The sequence below is a fragment of the Micropterus dolomieu genome, linkage group LG19, assembly GCF_021292245.1.
Source record: "Micropterus dolomieu isolate WLL.071019.BEF.003 ecotype Adirondacks linkage group LG19, ASM2129224v1, whole genome shotgun sequence".
NCBI lineage: Eukaryota > Metazoa > Chordata > Actinopteri > Centrarchiformes > Centrarchidae > Micropterus > Micropterus dolomieu.
Genome location: NC_060168.1, coordinates 35369897 through 35388971, shown reverse-complemented (window position 1 = coordinate 35388971; position 19075 = coordinate 35369897). Strand labels below are relative to the sequence as shown.

Sequence of the window (19075 nt, the reverse complement as noted above, 5' to 3'; positions counted from 1 at the left end):
TAGGTACGATTCACCTCCATTACGATTAGATGAGATTTTATTCAACACAATGCGATGCGATGCAAAAGACTATCTGATACCTGTTTGTCAGACAGTAAAGTGAAGCTTCATGTTTTATTGGACAGTTCCTGTGTGCAGACATCACCTCACTGTCTGAACATTACGACGTGTTTCAAATGAAAGGCAGTTTGGCCTCATGTCTGAAAGGGGCCGAGAGGATCAGATCTTTGAGGCGTCTTCAGGCTCAGATGTCACAAAGAAACGTGAAGCCACAAACAAGTTAGTCAGAGAGAAACACCAAACGAGCAGAACAAAGATGCACAAGAGTCCTCAGTGTCTGTCGGAGTCACCAGACCATGTGACTCAGTTAACCTCATTACTGTAACACACACACACAGCGGGGGTCAGCATGGCCTCCGGTCATGTGTACGTTCTCAGATCACATGGCCTCGTCGTGCTGCTGCTGTGGAGCTTTTGTTGTCAGCAACAGTCGCTCACTGTTTTCACTCCTTAATCAAGGACTTCAGTCTGACGCCGTCGTGCGGAGCAACGCCCCCACAAAGACGCCTTTATCAGCCCGACCGCCACTCCTGCCCGCCTCCCCGGGCTGCTCTGAGGTCAGCAGTAATGTTATCCTGTTCTGAGGAGTTTCCCTTTCAAAACAAGCACTACAGAGGAGGAGGAGGAGGAGGAGGAGGCCCATTGCTAAGTAACGCCGTCACCAAGCAAGGTCGAAGCTATCGGACGACTCAGACGCTGCTCAATAATTGAGACATGTTATCTGAGAGGAGCAACAACACGTCCAGCTGTGACACATCTGTGCTGAGTAAATGTTTCTGTCGGCCCTGCGGGGGAGTCTTTTCCCGCCGTCTCTTACTTTAACTTCCTGCTTCAGCAGCAGAGATGGAACGAGTTGCAGGTTTTCCCTGAGTCATCCCTGCCTTTTCTGCTGTTTTGTGTTTCTTTAACTGTCGACTCACGGCTTCTTTACGGCGGCTGAGTCCCAGTTTTATTCAGATTATGGGAAGTTAGGACTGACACAGCAGTGAAACAAAACCACCTCAGCTCAAGGGTCACATCAGTCACATCACATGGGCTTCACCAGCAGCACTTTAAGGACTTCTCAAACGTGTTGGATCAACCCGATCTCACTGCCCGACCCGTCACATATACATGGTCAAGACCCATCAGCAAGGCAGGGCAAGTTTATTTGTATAGCACATTTCAACAAGGTCATTCAAAGTGCTTTACATAAAAGAGAAAAGCAACAGGGAAATATAAAAAGGTTTAAAAGCAACATTAAACATTAAATACACATTAAAATATAATAAAAGTTACAGTGTTACAATCAGGGTTAAAAGAGTTAAATGGAAAATAAAAACAGGCGGAGGGGTTGAGCAAATAATTGAGTTAGAATTATTCTGAAAAGAGAATAAACAGAAGTACACTTAATCTACTCTCTCTAGCTGGTCTGTACTCAGGTCCATGGCGATCTTTGGGTCCACTGAAACTCCGAAAACCCTCGGACACCACAGAGAAACCAGGACGTGTCTGTCAGCGTCCGTCTGTAACGCTCTGGGGATCCCTATAGTGTCAGCGCAGTGGGGGGGAAGCCCTGTAGCGTCAGCTTTTGCCGGTAAAGGCCAGAATATGATATTTAACAGAAAAGACTGAGTCAGGAGGTGGATGGAGGGCCAGAACCCGGACTTTGAACCAGGAGACCGGGTTTGTGTCCCGTGTGAAACAAAAAGTCAACATTAAATATTTTTATTGAGGCAAGTTACATAAATGAACGTAAGTAACATTAGTTAACTTACGTGTTACCTGACGTACGTAGTTATTTTAACCCTAAACCAGGTTTTTTTCCGAACCTTAACCAAGTACTTTTGTGCCTAAACCGAACCAAACTGCAACTTTTCACAACTGCAATAAGGCGACATTTCAAAACACCAATGTTTCGAAACACTAGCTTTTTATTTTGAAAGTCTAACAGGACGTTCCATATTTGTTGTTGCTAAGCGTTGCTAACTTGCCCAAAACATCAATAAATGATGCTAAACGCGTACCCATGGCGTTAAAAGGCGACGCCAAAGCGCCTTGACCAAGCGTCAATGTGTGACGAGTCGGAAGTGAGAACGTGTTGGTTTTAACTCAACAAGTTATAAAAAGTTCAATCAACTCAAAAAACAACGTTGAGACGACCAGAACTAGAGAACTGCTGCAGTTAACTTTATTAGATCAGTTCATCAGCCAGCTGTATTACTGAAAATCTCTTTTCACTCTGAGAGATGTCCGGCAGAGTTCATGTTTTCATTCCACAGATAGCCTTTAAAGCTTCTAGTCTTGTATATCTTGTGTATCTGAGCATCTGGGTGGCGAGCTGGTGACATTTTGCCGAAGCAGGGGCGATGCAGTTACAACAAATCGTCTCTGTGACGATGCATCCAAATGAAAACATTAGGAGAATTTTCTCAAGCCATAAAGGAACTTTAATGTTTTTCTAATAAATTAGCGGTACATCAGCGACATCATAACCAATCAGAACCAGCGGATCACTCCCTCACACTCCATCCAGCTGTTGTTCCTGCAGAGGCTCGACAATCTTCTGGTCAGTGAGAGTAGTGAGCAGCCGGCGTCACTATTTATGTTCCCACCCAAATGTTTTAAATGGACACAAACAGAAGATTACTCAGGGTGTTTTTCCACCTGGACCAGTAGCTTTGGTGCAGAAGAAGAAGAAGATGGAGCAGCTTCCTTCTCTGAATCTCTTTATCAACAGTCTTTCCACCTTCGTTGCAAAGAAATGTTTAACAAACTGCAGAGATGTGTGTGAATGGAAACAGCTGTTCTCTCTTCACTGACAGAGCAGGGACCCTCTGCAGCCCCGCCCACAGGGTTTTCCTAGAAATCCCTCTGCTGAACCCCCCCCCCCCCCCCCCCCCCCCCCCCCCAGGTACACACCCCAAACACACACACACATCCTGCTGAGACCTGAATGCCTGGGTTTTGTCCCTCCGTCAGCCGGCCCACCCAGGAACAAGGACTCTGTCTGCACACTTCTAGGAACTTCACCTGAACTCTGACTCCTGAGGTGTGTGTGTGTGAAGACCCCCCCCCAGCCCGGCCTCACTCCCCAGCCTGCAGCACACTCGCTGATCCACTACAGCAGTGGTTCTCAAAGTGGGGTCCAGGGGTTCCAGGGGGTCCCCAGCAAAAATGGGGAATCATTTATTTCATACACGTTCTGGAATAAAACATCTAAAAGCAAAAATCCTTTCAGATTTGGGACCCTAATTCTCATCAAAGGGGGGTCTGTGATCTAATTTGTTTCTGTTTCAGCATCCTTGATGTGAAAAAGTTTGAGAACTGAGCTGCTTTGGTGTCACATTAGTTGTGTTTCCATCCACATATTTATTTTCACATTTTGAAGTATCTCATTAGAAAAACCCTCTTTCAGAAATCAGTTTTTCCGCAGGCTTGAGGTTGTCACGACCTTGGATTTCAGTTTTTCTGTTGTTCTGTAAAATGTCCTTTCTGTTTTACCCGTTGTCTCTGTGTTCTTCTTTAGTTAGTTTGGTTTTGTTAGCTGAGCATTGCTTCCTTGTTTTCTGTTGAATGTAGTCACATTTATCCTTGTGTATTGTCTGTAGCTTTACTTCCTGTTTTATTTTGTAATTTTGGTGATTGGTGTTTTTGTCTAGCTTTGTTTCCTGCTAATGTGTCTCACCTGTGTTTAATTCCCCTGCCTGCTTGTGTGTGCCCTCAGTTGTGTTCAGTCCTCTTCTGTTGAGTCTTCTGCTTTGTGCTTTGTTCCTCTGGATTGTTCCCTTGTGTCTGGATTACTGTGCCTTTTGTTGGATTTACACCTGAGTTTGGACGTAAGCATGTTTTTGTTCCATCAATAAATCATAATGATGCTGCAGTGGATAAGATGCTTGCCTTTGGTGTGAGAGGCCTGGGTTCAATCCCCCACTGTGACCCCTCCACCAATGTGTCCCTGAGAAAGACACTTAACCCCTCGTTGCTCCAGAGGCGTGCGACCTCTGACATGTACAGCAGCTGTAAGTCGCTTTGGATAAAAGCATCAGCTAAATGTAATGTAGTAAACTCCTCGTCAGTGTCTGCTTTTTGGGTCAACATCTCTGGTTCCCTGCCGTTGCACTCAGCTTTCTTGATAGAGGTGATATTTGAGTTAATGAGCTGAATGGGAGATGGAAGCACAATTTCTGACGTAGCGAACATTTACCTCACATGACTGATCAGCTGTAGGTGTCGATATTCTCACAACACGCAGAAACATGGCTGGAAGCAACTCACCCACTTAAAAAAACACATTCCTTAAGACCTCTTTCCATTTTTCGCAGATCCTTTAAGCCCATTCAACGGATTTGTTTCTGGTTTACGGCCACGTGAAACGTCAACTTCTGACATAACTGCGCTTTGTGTAGCAGAGTTTAACTGAGTTTAACTCTTTTGCTTTTTTTGCGACGTTTCAAAAGTTTGCTTAAAACTCACTTGACGATTAGATGGAAACATGGCTAATGTGCGTACGTACGCGTGTACAAAGACGCACTACCAGCAGGGGGCGATAATGGCGGGAGAAAAGGACAAACCTCATGAGTGAAAAAGTCGGGGGGGCAGTGTGGATTAACACAGGACTTTCAGCCACAGGAGACGTTCGCTGTTTAAAGAAAGAAGGTATTTTGACTCACACTTGATCTTTTCTAAACCCAAGCAAGTACTTTTGGTGGGTTGAAGCTTTATTTTGAAAGTCTAAGCAGACGTTGCATGTTTATTATTGCCTACGTGACCCCACTATCACAACCAAGCCTGTAAAACACACAGCGGCCCGCCGTGTAGTCTTCACGCCTACGTGAGTTAATACACGACACTGACACGGTGTCACGGCGGCGGGTTTATTACGCACTTTGCTGTCATAACAGGTGGCAAATAAAAGTACTTCCTGTAAATGAATTTAATATGATCCTCTGGCGGTGCGTCGCACCAGCTGAATGCTCCTCTGATCAGGCGTTCAAGTGGAAAGTCAACTTTAAGGGGAAGGCAAAGGGAAAAGCCCGATGATTCTGAAGTCTGAACTCACCTGCAAAGCTGGTTCCTGTTGCAAACACTTGATAATCTTGTAGACCATGATGCATTGCTGCAGTAAATGCAACATCCACATTAATGCAGCAGGAATATTAATCCAGACACGTCAGATATAACAGAAACACATTTTACTGCACTGTGAGTACTTTTACTGTCATACTGTGAGTACATTTAGCTGATAATACTTTGTGCTGCAAGAAGACACATTATGTGTTCAGGTTCTAGCAGCTGAGGTCGGCTCAGACCCCTCAGGCGGTCTTTATCTCACCAATCAATTTACATGAAATATAATATGGAACATGTTACTGCACTGTGAGTACTTGTCATACTTTTACTGAAGTAAGGTTGGAATGCAAGACTTGTACTTGTAGTGGAGTATTTCACAGTGTGGTATTAGTACTTTTACTGCATTCAGGACCTGCACACACACACACACACACACACACATTGCTCTCCCTCGTCTCTCTGCTGGATTGATTTGCAGATATTGCACAGAATACATATAATATTTATTATATTTTATTATATATTATACAATATTTTAATAATGACTATACTATAGCCATATTATAATATGTTAGATGTTATATTCTGTGCTATATTGCTGTACTGTATAGTATATAATACTGTAGATTACGTTATAGTATAGTACTACATCTCACCGTACATATGCCAATGTTAAACTGTTGTATTACATAATGTACTGTCTCATATTTGTATATTAATACAGACAAACAAAAGTATTATAACTTCAGTATTATGGTATTTACTCATAAATGTGCTTTGCAGCTACTAATCATCATGCCACAGAACTGCAGTATTACTTTGAGTAATACTGAGTGTTTACTGCTTGTCTTGTAATCTTTAGTTTACAGTGATCTCCTATAGTTGCTATTTTAATTTTATATCTTTCTGTCCTCGTGCTGCTGAGTCTGAGGATCAATAAGGTTTATACAAATGTGGTGTGTGTGTGTGTGTGTGTGTGTGTGGTGTGTGTGTGTGTGTGTGTGTGTGTGTGTGTGTGCGTGCGTCTCTTTTATCAGCTGTGAGAGGAAATAATATCCAGTTACAGTAAACTAACTGTAAACTGTCCTCAACCACCAGCCGAGTGTCCGGGAAAGCACAGCTTATGTAACACACACACAGTCTGAGTTTGTGTGAGAATCCTGCAGGCTGTTAAAGTAAATCCAGACAGCAGCAGCAGATCTTTGCTCTTCACACTGACATCTCGCAGAAGAAATGGAACAAAACAGGTTTCGACGCTTCATAGATTTCCAAGTGAGGAGAAGCTTCCTGACGTCGAGCCAACGATGTGCAGTAATAACACACTAAACTGTGTTTGACCTGCATTGTTTTCATGACACACACACACCCTTTCTTCAGTTCTCAGAAACAAACAGGAAAAAGAGCAGGAATTACTTTTACTGAAGTTAAGATCAGCATTTACACCAAAACCTTAATGTGTTTTACTTCTTTCCTTCTCCCTTCCCTGAGTCCTACAAACACACTGCTTCTCAGAAAGTTTTTCCTCCTGATCTGTTCGTTCACTTTCTGGAGCTTCAAACGGGAAAAGTCCTAATTCAGTTTGCAGCTTCAGCTTCACTAAACTAAAGCACACAGGCTGAAAACAGCGTGACATTTGCTCGGTCTGTTGGAACTTGGTTTGGTTTGGGTCGTCGAGTCGAGCCAAAGACTATGTGCCCTCAGTTCCTACCTGCTCCCCGGATGCTGCTCCTAATCAGGATGAGTCAAATGCGAAGAACAAGTTTCCCCTTTCTGGAGCGCCGTCTCTCAGGACTCGTCTTGGATCTGTCGGTTCAAGTCCGGCTCGGACCAGATATATGGAGTATGGACTGGTAGCTGGAGCCCACCTGTCATTAAAATGTGTGCGACGTTCCTCTCCAGTGAAGTGTGTAACAGTGACGGGAAGTCAATGCACCCGCAAATAAAACAAGAGGAAGAAGAAGAACAGAACAGCAGCGGAGTGGTTCGGGATCCAGACTGCAACCTACAGTAATTCTTCTGCATCAATGGTTATGATTATTAACAAGAAATTAGAGACAAGGACACAAGGATTTAATGAATAAAAACAACCCACAGAAATGATTAAATACATCTGAAATTATAACGTTGAAATATTCCTTTATTATCATCCCAGTGTTGACAGGTGTGAGCTGGAGAGGTGCCTTGAGAAAGGACAGCTCTCCATGTGTTAATGCACGTGGTGTGTGTGTGTGTGTGTGTGTGTGTGTGTGTGTGTGTGTGTGTGTGTGTGTGTGTTGGGAAGGAAAACGTCGGCGCCATAAATGAGCATCCTGCTCTCTGGAGAAAAGTGAGGCTGGATTTTCCCTCGAAGGTAATTTCGTGTTCTTCTTCATAACACACGTGCACACACTCACGTGCACGCACACACACACACAATCTGCCTGACAGCCTGTGTGAGAGAAAGAAACAGTTGTGACCTCCTTTAGGATCAGCTGACTGTGTGTGTGTGCGTAACAGCTGGCTTTCACAGAATCAGGAAACGCGTTGTGATTGGTCGATGACAGAGCAGCGCTGCTTCCTCCTTCTGCAAAAGAAGAAAAGCTTCATTCAGGTTCGGCGCCTGAAACTGATTAAAAGAGTTCCAGCAGGAGCATTTTGATTTGAACCTAAACACGTGTGGGCGCCCCCGACAGGCTGCAGGGTTCATTACAGGGGATGATTATTGTTATTAAATAATATTAACAGCAGCTTTCTGCTTTCAGACATAATTAACACTGTGTGCAAAAGAAGAAGGTCGGTTTATTTGTCACATTACAACAGGTTCTAAAGTGAAATTAAGTTTGGATCTCCCTTCTGCTACGTAGCAGACACTATCAGCGATACAAAAGCAATCCTGAAACGGTTAACAGAAAGGAACTTTCTTCAGTGGAGTAGTGCTGAGGATGAATTTCAGTTTAAAAGTCTGATAGCTTTTAGCTAACGTTTGAACCTTCCTCAGAATGTAAAGACAGATAAGCGGTATGAAAACCTTCCAGCTGTGTTTTCCTCTGCCGTTGTTGCTGCAGCGGTCTGTGTGACGGCGGCCGGCCTCTGTCAGTGAATAGTGACGGTTCTCTCGGACCGATCAGCAGCCTGCTGTGTTTTCACGTCACATTTAGAATCGCCACAGATCCGAAAACTACTGCGCCTGCAGAGCCAGCTGCGCTCCAAATTAGGTTGCAAAAACATTAACAAAATACTTTCATACAGTATTCTGTAATTGTCTCATTTGTGTTTTATAGCAGATTGAAGAAGATTAAAGAAAAGTCTGAAATATTAACAGAAATTTGTGCATCAGAGCTTTAATTTTGTCACGACCCGTCAGATTTATCTGGTGACCTCTTGGAGGGGCCCGACCCCTAGGTTGGGAACCAGTGGCTTTAACTACCACACTTCACTCTATGAGGTGGATAACAGCAGCTCCTCTGATGCTGATGCTAAAAGAATGTTTCACAACCATCAGTAAGTTATTTAATGTTTCATTAAGCTAAAACTAATCAAACTCAGGTTTAATCTCATTTTTGGGACAAACTGGAGTCGAGACAACTGTTGGTAATTCTGTCGTCTGGTCACCCTAATTGCCCCCGTCCACCTGTTTAGTCAGAGTTTTCTGATTATTTATGTCATCTGGTATTTTCCCTGTGACAGCTGGCGGCGTGTGGCACGCCGCTTCTGCACCAGATAAGTCCGCAGAGTATAAATGACATGAAATTACACCCAAAAAGCAATAAATGCGTTGGAACACCAAACAAACTACTTAAGAAATCGGCCGCCTGGAACCGGCCAGTTCTGTCCTTTGAAAGTTCCTGGGTGAAAAGTCAGGGGCGAGTTCAGCGAAACGTTTTTTTTCAACGGTGGTGCCTCGAACACCCTGTTGTGAACGCAAGCGCGCTGCCTTTTTAACACCTTGTCGCAGCTGATTGGGTGACACCTGTGACACGTACGCCCAGCAAACGGGAGAAAACACGCCTCGAAGCCCGTTGCAGAACGTTGCAAGGAAACATGTCGATCAATCCGAAAACGTTGTGAGTTGTGACCCGTCCACCTCCTTACTCTGACTCCTCTGTTATTTATTCTGGGCCGACTTTTAGCGTTGAACAATGATGCTAAAGGCTGCTGTGTGTGTATCTGACGCCCTGGGAACGACAACTGTGCTGGAATCTCCACTTATATGTGTATTCTACCAGAACTACTTGCTCAGAGACACATTGGTGGATGTGTCACGGTGGGGGATTGAACCCGGGTCTCTGTCACACGACTCGTGTCTGTAAAACACAATGCGCAAATAAATACAGAGTGATCTGTAAATCTGCGTGTGTCATCCAGCACAGTTGTTGTTGCAGTGAGAGAGGACGTCACCACAGCAGCTCACATTTAGGGTCTGAAAGCTGAGCTGGGTGGTGTTTCCTTGAATCCCCCTTCTGTCTCCCGCGGCAGCCTGAACGCAGCGCCGGCCTCCTCTCACAGTTTCCTGACCGATGACGTGGACTCGCAGCCCCTCTGAGATCAGCCTGTAGGTCACAAGTGCCCCCCCGACCCCGGTTAACAGGAACCCCGCCCCTGTTCGTCCTCCACCCTGCCAGGGAGCGCTTGTTTTTATTCCAGGCTGCAATTCTGACTCACCGCTGACATTAACAGTTGGCATTAATACGCTGCAACACGAAGCAAAAGCTGCTATTGTTTTCCAGGGAACCCCCCCCCCCCCCCTCCGCTCACACACACATGAACACACACATGAACACACACACATGAACACACACATGAACACACACACATGAACACACACACATGAACACACACACTGCTGCCTTTGTTTTCCAGTGACTCCCTGTCCATAAAAGGAAAAACAGCTTCTGCTGAGGCTGTTTTTGTGCTGATTAGTGTTCAGTGCTACGTGTTCAGGCTCCGTCCACTCTTCTGCGTTTTGGTTTTAAAACACTAAACCGGTGAAAACAAAGACCAGAAACGGAGAAGTTTGAAACCTGTTTTACGTTTTAAAACTTCAGACAGCGTTTTAGTGAAAAAAACGGAGGACTTTAGAAACGATGACGCAGACGCTGATGCAAAACACAAGGCTGCTGACGGAGTTTTAGATCAGGTATTTTTATTAAAATATTTTGTTCCACTTACAGCCGACACTTGTACTGCGCATGTCGCCGTATTTACTCTGCCACGATTCACCAGTCTGTTTTCCGCCGCCACTTTTAAGCCTCAGCTCGTTATCGGTCCATACCAAAAATAAAAACTGGTGCGGTTCTTCGTCTGCATTACTTTATTCTGTCACCAAATCTTCTGTAACTACAGAATAGAGCATCTGCTTCATGTTTACATGCGCGTGCTGAGTGAACGGCCCTAGATGTGTGTTTTCAGTGGTTTTAATAGACGGAGATCAACTCTGATACGCAGCTAAAACGCTGCTGTGGACGGAAAACGGATTCGTTATAAAACAGGTTGATGTGACTAAACTGTCAAAAACAACTGCTACAGAATCTGACCTTTAAGTTGCAAATGACCCAGGGGCCTCGGGGCCTCTGTGTTTATTCCAGCAGCACGTTGTAGTTTTGTTTTGACTAGATTAATGCTGTTTTGCAATGAACTGAAAATGAACTGAAACTGACATTTTAAGAAATTCCTAATAAAGCAAATACATACTGACGATTGGTCCTCATTATTTCAGAGGGTAAATGTGAGCAGCTGAAGGAAACAAGTAAGTTTTTACACTAACATGCGGAGATGTCAGAGCGAGGCGGGCTGCCTGTAGTCGCTCCCCGCTTCATCTGACTGGTCCAACCGTCACCCTCAAAGGATTTTAAAAATGAAATTTAAATGTACTAAATAGTTAGAAAAGGAACGATAACAGGAGGGGAAAGTTATTTAAAAGAAGATAAACTTTATAGTTTGGTGTGATGAAACATATGTGAGATTTAATTTAGAATTTATTTTAAATTTCCACAGCATATCAGCACACATCTGGCATTATACACCAGGCGACCCCCATGGGGCCCCCACATCGGGGCCCCCACATCGGGGCACACCTGGTCACAGCTGGCTGAGTTTTAGCTGTCGGGTTAGAGGCGCTGGGAGGAAGCTCTGCCTGAGAAGACTCAGGAGGAAGATTCATAAAATCAGTCGCTCTGGGGCTGTGATTGGTCGACAGGTTTCTAATCATTATTCTGATTGGACCTTTTCTAGAAAGGCTGCCATGGTGTAGTTTTATGGTTTTAGCAGCTTTTTTAGTTTAGTTTTGTTTATGTTTTTCAAATGTGATACATCATTTATATTTGTATATGAGTTTTTTTACGTGAATAAAAATTCTTAATGACAAAAAAAAGCCATGAATCTCACAAACAACCCAGAGACTGGGTTTGTGTTTGTGCAGGATGATTGTATTTTATTACAGATTTGTTTTGTCCATTTTTCCTATCATGAGATCGCATTGCAATATTACTAATAAAAGTAATTATGCACTTTAATTATATAACACCTGACTTACGCAAAACGCAGCTTAAATAATTAAAGAAGTGAGCAGACGTGCAATCAGTAGTAGTAGTAGTTGTAGTAGTACTACTACTACAACTACTACATCTACTACTGCTGCAAGAAAATTTTTATTTTTATTTTATTATACTTGTTCTGGGGAGAGACTGAGCTGCAGCAGTCGATCCAACGTCTGATAAAAACAAGCTTCTCTGCTGCAACACACACAATGACATCATCCGAGGAGATGATGATGTCATACACACACACACACAATGTAGTCTGACATCATCCGAGGAGATGATGATGTCATACACACACACACACACACACACACACACACACACACACACACACACAGCCTTCAGTCAGCTGATGTATTTTCGGGAAGCGTTGAGGGTCTGTGGGAAACAACAGAGAGAGTGAAGGAGAGCGCGCGAGGATGATCTCATGTGATTGGTGACTCAGCAGCTGATGACATCACCTCCTCCTCCCCTCACACAGCCATGGGATTGGATGAGTCAAACAGTGAGCCGGGCTCAGCGGACCAATCAGAGGAGGAGGGCTGAGGATGGAGTGAGAGGGCGAGCGAGGCAGAGACAGACAGAGAGGATCACATGATCACTTTCAGCTTGATGTTGGAAAACGATGAAAAACAGATGAGTCACTTCTTTTCACCGTTTCACGAGTGTCACTGTGACTCTTGTGTCTGCTGCAGGGAGCAGAGGTCAGCTGACTGCAGCTGAGTAGTCACTATATGTCTGTGACTTTAATATTTTGGGGCATCAGAAAGCGGCTTGAGTTCCAGGCTGAGACAGAATATTATCAGAGTCTTAACGCGAAATACAAACTGTAATAACGAGCCTTTAAACTCTACGGGCAGCGAGCCGCCGGCTAACGACGAGCGCACTGATTCTGAACGTGTCGAACATGTTGTTCATTTATTTAAACGCAGTCCGAGGGAATAACTAACCTCCAGCTTCAAACAGACTCATCAACAAGATAGATGGTGGATAATGTTTCTTACGTTAACTCGCTCCTCCCCCACATGACGCCTCTCCTGTCTCTGCCTGAACCCGGAGTCGTGCCCGGAGTCAGAGTCCGGGTCGCTGTAAACCACCTCGGCACTGTAGTCCCTGTCAGGCCTCCGTCGGTCTCGGAGGCTTCAGTCCCGGTCCGGGCCGTGCTTTTAGTATATTTCCACTTGTGTATTTCTACTTTTATATAAGTAAAGAATCTGAATACTTCTACCACCGCAGTAGGAAACGGTAGTATTATCTATCAAGTTCGTTTTCTCTGCTCCACTTTGTTTCATGCAGCACTACAATACCCAGAATTCACCAGAGCATTAGACATAAGGTGCGTTTCCCTTGATGCGGCGCTGCGCAGCGCTGACTTAACGTGATGCATGCATGAATGTGTCCGACTTGACGGCGCCGTTTATATGCCCCGCCCCTGCGGTCACCTGCAGCTCATGTTAGACTATGAAGTCGGCGAAAGTCAGCCGACGTCATCTCGAATGCCCCCACTGACTACTTTGCTTGACAAAGAAACAAACGCTGATCATGCTCTCTGTTCACTGTCAATCAACACCATGCCCCGCCCACCTGCCCCTGTCACGTTGACCCAAAAACCTGATGACATCACATGTAAACACACTGATGATTGGCGCTTTAAACTGTCAGGAACTGTCTCTGGATCGGGTTTGAGATTTTTGACGTCGGCTGTTTCAGGATCAGTTTATATTCTGGATGTGTGTCGGTGCTGCTGTGATCTCAGGTGAGCTCTCACCTGTCTGAGCTCCAGCTGGATGGAAACCGGGTCTGGGAACCTTTGCTCTGTTTTCAGGAACTTAAAGCTCCCGAGCTGAAGAAAAACACAGATTGACTGACAGCAAACAGATTTTAGTGTTTTGGGGAAAATATGACAAGTAAACAAACCTCAGCAGCTTCACACGGAGCGTTAGCTGTTAGCTGTTAGCTGTTAGCTGTTAGCTGTTAGCTCAGCTCCTATTGATCTTCACTTGCTGCTGTGACACATAATCAGTGCTAATGGATGCTAACAGCAGCCTCAACACTCAGCATCTGCTCCTATTGATTGATCATCACCAGTTTTCACAGGGTCAGGCCTCTAAGGTGTCTGACGGCTCTCTCAGACCAGCTGCCGAGCTGCCGGGCTTTTCGAAGGAAACGTTCTCAAGTTCGAACACTGAACCAACCAGAACAGCAGAAATCTCCTGGACTGGTGTGTCGTGTTGGAGCTCAGCGCTCAGACTGCTTCTGTCTGAGACTTCAGTGAATCTGGGTTTATTAAAAGCTGCTGCGGTCTGCAGCTTTACATTTCTGGCCGACAGCGAGCCGGGCCGAGCCAGGACCTCACGATCAACACACACACACAGTGACACAGGAACTCTGTGCCCTGGGTTCAGACTGGTGGTGTGTGGTGAAGTGTACTGAGGGCGAGACGTCTCTGTGTACAGACTGGAGGAGGAGGAGGAGGAGACCCTGTCTGGAGTCCTGACCCACTGACTGTCTGGGAAAGTCCTGCTGGAACTAATCTTTCAGAACCAGGACTTGAAACAAGCTATAATCCTTAAGATTATGTTGCGCAACACACAGGCAATTTGGGCTGAGCAACATTTCATGTGGGCTATGCAGGTTGTAGGTGTGAGAACACGAGTAGGTGTTTATATTTACATAGGTTCCTGTCTTATGTGTATAAGAACATGAGTTGTGATGCATGACGTTATGTGTTCAGAGATGTTTATTCTTGTGTTGTTTTTGTGAAGCTGCAGAACGAACAGAGAGTCCAAAACACATTTCCCTTAGGGGACAATAAAAGTGTGTCTTAAAAAAGCTCTTTGGTGCAGACTGAAACAGCAGCTGTTGGACGGATTGTGATGAAATGTGGTTCAGACATTCAGGATGAACTGTAATAACTTTTCATCATTTGTTTTAAGACCAACCTGCAGAACTGATGACATTCCCATCAGCCTCAAACCAAAACGACAAAATAGATCAATATTTAGGCGCCTATATATATATATATATAGGCCAAATATATAATATATGACCCAAAACGACATGTAAGTCATCTACAAAATGTTATTTAACTTTCACACAGGACTCTCCTGAGTGAAAGGCCTGAGTTTACTTGACTCATCTGTCCACCTCCGTACATGGACTTTGTGGGGGTGGAGATGGAGCAATGGATAGGACACATGCCTTTGGTGTAGGAGACCTGGGTTCGATTCCCCCCTGTGACATAGACTGTATGTAAGAAGTGGGCGTCGTCATCGTGACATCACCTGTTGGTTTGTGGACTGCCGTTTTGAGTTTGGCCGCCATGTTGAGTTTTTGCAACCAGCGACACAGGACGTGACCATATTTGGACGAGACGGTTTAGCTAACGGCCGTGTGCGGAGCTAGCTAGCTTGCTTAGCTAGGTGCATCTGTACCTCACGTTAACCGTCATCTTAACAGGGCTGATAACTTCACAGTCACAGTGATAACAACAGTCTACAAACTAAATGTGCTCACCAGAGAAAGTGAACAGCCGACTCCTGATAAGCTTTTTCAAAAGCGCTAAATTTACACAGTCCCGTGGGGACGAGTCACTCTAGCTTGATTGACAGGTTGCCATGGTAACGACTTGTCAATCATAGATAATCCCGCCCTAAAGTCCCTGAGCAAGACACCGAACCCCTCGTTGCTGCAGAGGCGCGTGACTTTTTGCAATTGTAAGTTGCTTTGGATAAAATCGTCAGCTAAATGACTAATTGTCGCTGTTTATATGTCACCTGACTTTTTCTGACACTAGAGGTTGCGGCCTAACAAAACAACGTAAATTTGGGTCGTAATAATCGGCTGCATTATCGACATGTACGGACGTTTCTCTGCTGAGGACTGGCTGTTGTGTTTTCTGCTAATTAGCTAATGTTAGCATGCTAGCGTCATTGTGAGCGCCGTGTCAGAGTGCAGCCTCACAGAGCAACTCCCACTTCACTCTAGTTTCAACAATTCACTGTTATCGGAAGCTATAAGCCTATAAGCCAGCCGCCTCACTGCTGCAGAGCGCTGTACTGTAGTTTATTCAAAGTGTAATAATTCTGTCACATGTCCAAATTTGTCCGCTGGAAAACACCCGCCACATGTGAGGTCGACTGGAGGAACCGTTCAACATTATTATATAAAAAAAAGCACCTTGATTCCTGTCTTTAGTAGAGAGATAACGCTAATCATGTCAAATTAAAAGGTTTGGGCCCTGGCTGTTACTACCAGCAGCCACAGGGGGCGCCACACCAACCAGCACTGAAAGCCAAATGACTTCTATACTGAAAGTGGTTTGACTGTTTGTGTCGATGCCAAGAATGTTTGTCCAAAACAGTTTTAACTCTAAAGTTAAACTGTGTCTGTCAGATTAAAGTGGACCTGGTCTCAGTTCTGGGCTCAGGATCCAGATTCTGGTGATGCTGACGTCAGATTATAAATGTGTTTTATTGTTTTTATGTTTCTGGTTTTAGGGTCTGTTGTGAGTTTGAGTCTCTGTGTTCAACAGGCGGTGTTTATTGACGGAGGGACGCTCCCAACGGTTTGTTCCCAGGCCTCTCTCTCTCCTCAGTCTCTGTTAAGCTCTCTCGCCCTCACCCTGTGTCTCTCTCTGTTTCTGTTTCTCGGTGTCACTCGCCCTTTCTTCTTCTTTCTCACAGCTTCGCCCCTGTCATGTGATACTGGGCATCCTGCCAGCTACCCCCCACCCCCCCCTACACACACACACACACACACACACACACACACACACACACACACAGCGTTGTGTTTCTGCAGCAGCTTCATGTTTGTACAAAGACTCAGATTAATGCTGCTGGAAACTCACTGATACTGACAGAAGCAGCAGTAGTAGAAGTAGTAGTTGTAGTACTTCTACTACTTCTACTACTGCTACAAATACTACTACTACAGTAGTATTTGCAGCTGCTGATCAGATGTGAGGTAAACTGCTGTGAAAGCTGCAGCATGAGTTGAGGATCAGGACGAACCTGCTGCACCGAGAGGAAAAAGAGAAAGGGACGGAGGGATGAGACGTCTGCCCGAGGCTGCGACAGGAGACACTCAGACAGGATGTGAGAGTACGGGAGCCTGCGGGGATCATTTTCACCCCTAACTGACAGAAACACCATTTAAAGAGACACGTTTTATTTGCTCTGTGTATTTAGTGTACATGTACTGTACAGAATATTTACATTCAGACATAAGGAACAAATTTCTCTGAGACTTTTGTTGAGCTTCTCAAATGTGTTTGCAGATAAACACAAACAATGTTTGTTGTTTTGCTTCTATATAATTATATTTACTCACACAGTTCTTATGTTGAATTAAGGGTTTAGTACATGCAGGTTTAAAATACTTTAATTACATGTTTTGTACACGCTGTAGGCCTCCAAACTTAACATGAAGCAGAAGAAGAACCCTTTTAAATTCTGGCTTCTTATTTTAGTTCTTGCTGATCATCTATTTTAATGTGAAGAAGCCAAAGACAGTTTTCTATAAAGTTACTAATTTAATAAACTTACTTACTAAACACACAGTGTGCATGTACAACGTTAACTATAAACATCTATGTACTCTGTACTTTTGTCTCTCGTGTCAGTCAGTACGTTTACTATCCAGGTGACTCGACTGCAGATATACACGGCCAAGAAACTGTTTCTCCATTACATGATGTTCTAGAGCTCAGATCACAGCAGAGAGTTAGTGAGGTGACTTAATATCTCACTGGGATCTTTTTATTTGTTAATGTTAACGACGTGATTATTTGCATCTGTGCTGCATCACATGAATTAGCGTGACGGCCTTGCTCGGTTCTCCAGGGCTGCAGACCTGTTGGAGGCTAATCAGCTGCATGAGACACACCTGGGCCAGGTGAGCCAGACCCTGTCGTCCTTTGTTTCACAGCACAACCCGATGCAGCGCCTGCACAACTCTATACATGACATTTTCTTGAAGGTGTTTAACGTCTGAAGCAAAGAGCGCCGTGCTGATTTCATCTTTTTTTTTGTCATTCACAGTTTTATAATCTTGTCACAGTGTTTGATGCAGCGTCTTTGCGGCAGTTTGTTTCTCGTTGATCGTTAACCCTGCAGCCAGTGGAGACCTGACCTCCTGCCTGATAAAGATCTGTCAGCTCCTTCCTGAGCAGGAGAAGCTTTATGGCCTGATTTACTGAGTGAATGTTCTGTCAAACATACTGTCTCAGTTTAATCTGATCATTAGGCTGTCAAATAAACTCAAACACGTCTTCAAACACAGAGGTGAATCCTTCGGGTCATTTTAACAGAGATTGTCAGCATCGTAGTGAGCGCCCACATCTGTCAGCAGCTGCAGCACGATGAGCAGCAGGTCCAGCGTTTCTCCACCTGCAGCATGCAAATCCCACCTGTTGTGTTTGGGGCCTGAGGGAGCTGCTTCTCTGACTCACATGCACTTCCTCCGGGGGAAGTGCCGGATTTGCATACAAGTGCATGTCCAGGTACCCCCCCCCCACACACACACACACATACACACACACACAAACACACGCACACACAGGCCTCAGGTGAATCCAAACTAGTTAGTTAGTTTTGCATTTTGAAGGTGACGCTGTTTGACCCCCTGAGCTGCCTCAACTCACTCTAAACTAGAGTGTACCGTCAGGGGAGCTTCTGCAGGTTCCAGGGGAAAAATATCCACATATTTTGCTCCCAATCACAGGGGTCATTTACACTGGGGACGCTGGGGACATGTCCCCAACACATTATAAAATGGGTGATTTTGTCCCCATCACTTTTTGAAAGCATTTGTTAAAAATGTTCTGAAAAATGGCACCAAGAAATATTAACTAACCAATGAAAATGCTTTGAGAAAAGGTTTATTTGCACAAGAAGAAAACCTGCAATGCAATATAGTTTTCCCTCATATAAAAACAGACATTTCCAGAGCAATATGGAGCAGAATGCAGGAAATTACGAGTTAATGCTCAGAATCTTCTGTGGGAGGACCCTCAGATCCCCCGCACATATATTTCTGCCTCAAATATTTAATCTAAATGGCGCTAAAAAACTTCTTGTTCTCGAGCATCGTCACGTCACATGAGCCAAATTCATCATCCTGCCCCTGATCTGAGCCTTTATGTCTTCACCGCTTTCCAACACAAAGTGACGCCCTTGCTCCTGATTAACCCGTACTGCGAAAGGTGGATAGGTGTTACCCGAGGTCTGTTGCCACGGCGATTTATGCTTCGTCTCTAAACTTCTCTAAGCAGGTTTTGTTCGTGGTTAACTCGAGGTTACCCTGTATACGTGGACACCACATCTGTACTCTGTGTTGATGATGAGAAGTATTAACACATGTTTAGATTTCACCCTGACTTGTTCCGCTGGGGCTGCAGCTGAAATGAAGTTATTCTGAACACAACAGCATCCCGTTCACAC

At 44.6% G+C, this 19075-nt stretch overlaps 1 long non-coding RNA gene across 1 annotated transcript; it reads left to right on the top strand.

Moving 5' to 3' along the window:
* The first annotated feature begins 14686 nt into the window (after positions 1-14686).
* Positions 14687-17914, top strand: LOC123957863. Its single transcript, XR_006821922.1, has 2 exons — positions 14687-17528; positions 17675-17914. It is a non-coding gene; the product is annotated as an uncharacterized LOC123957863 (long non-coding RNA).
* Positions 17915-19075: the final 1161 nt, after the last annotated feature.